The sequence below is a fragment of the Panulirus ornatus genome, chromosome 48 (assembly GCF_036320965.1).
Source record: "Panulirus ornatus isolate Po-2019 chromosome 48, ASM3632096v1, whole genome shotgun sequence".
Lineage (NCBI taxonomy): Eukaryota > Metazoa > Arthropoda > Malacostraca > Decapoda > Palinuridae > Panulirus > Panulirus ornatus.
Window position 1 is genome coordinate 26,778,536 of NC_092271.1, and position 1,452 is coordinate 26,779,987.

Genomic DNA, 1,452 nt, shown 5'->3' on the forward strand with positions numbered 1-1,452 from the left:
GGAGCTAAGTGGAGCTTATAAGACTCGGGACTAAGTGGACTAAGACACAGGGTTAAGTGGAGGCTATAAGACACAGGGTTAAGTGGAGGCTATAAGACACAGGGTTAAGTGGAGGCTATAAGACACAGGGTTAAGTGGAGGCTATAAGACACAGGGTTAAGTGGAGGCTATAAGACTCGGGGTTAGGTGGAGGCTATAAGACTCGGAATGGATGTTTTTGATATCTTATTTCATCTCAGGAATTTATTTACAGGAGCAATATTTTCACTGTTTAAAATCAAAAGGAACTATTCACATTTGAGGAATTAGATGAAAAAGTACTTTAGATGAAGAAGGATTACTTAAGATGAAGATAATTACTTTAGATGAAGAGTGATTACTTTCGATGAGTAAGATCTACTTTAGACGAAGAAGGTTTACTTTATACGATGATTGATGGTTTACTGTAGGTGAAGGAGAATTACCTTAGATGAAGAAGAATTATCTTAGAAAATGATTACTCTAGGTGAAGAAGAATTACCTTAGATAGAAAATGATTACTTTAGATGAAGAAGAACTACCTTAGTTATGGAAAAGATTATCGTAGAAGAAGAAGGATTACTTTAGGTGAAAAAGCATTACTTAATAAGAAGGAGGATCACTTTAGATGAAGAAGAACTACCTTAGTTATGGAAAAGATTATCGTAGAAGAAGAAGGATTACTTTAGGTGAAAAAGCATTACTTAATAAGAAGGAGGATCACTTTAGATGAAGAAGAATTACCGTAGATGAAGCAGTTTTACTTTAGATGAGGAAGAATCACTTTACGTGAAGATGGAAGACTTATTTCTTTTGTTATCCACTGTAGAGATGAATTACCTCTCACCATCATCCATGAACAGCAGTTGAAGTGACCAGATCCCAGAAATCAAAGTTGACAAGTATCGCACGCATGAATATGCCACCAAGGAGGCAGCGTCAGCGTTTTGTGGCGATAGATAACAGTGACTTCCATCAGAGCATTGTAGAATGACTTCAGGGAGAACAATGTACAATGCCTTCAGTCAGAACAATGAAGAATAACTTTGGGTTCACTGTATGTGACACTCTGTTTTCTTTTCTTTTTCTTTTTTTTTTGTGTGTGTTCTATTGAAATATGAGAAATTCTCACCACCAATTTTTTGTGTGTGTTCTATTGAAATATGAGAAATTCTCACCACCAATTTTTTGTGTGTGTTCTATTGAAATATGAGAAATTCTCACCACCAATTTTTGGGTAAGTTTGTGCAGACCTGCTGTGTTCGAAGATACAGAGAGAGAGAGAGAGAGAGAGAGAGAGAGAGAGAGAGAGAGAGAGAGAGAGAGAGAGAGAGAGAGAGAGAGAGACTGAAGGAGGACTGGTGTTTCTGTAAAGAACGCAACGTATTGCCTAATGTGCACGGTAAACAGGGGGGGTGAAGCAAACTACACACA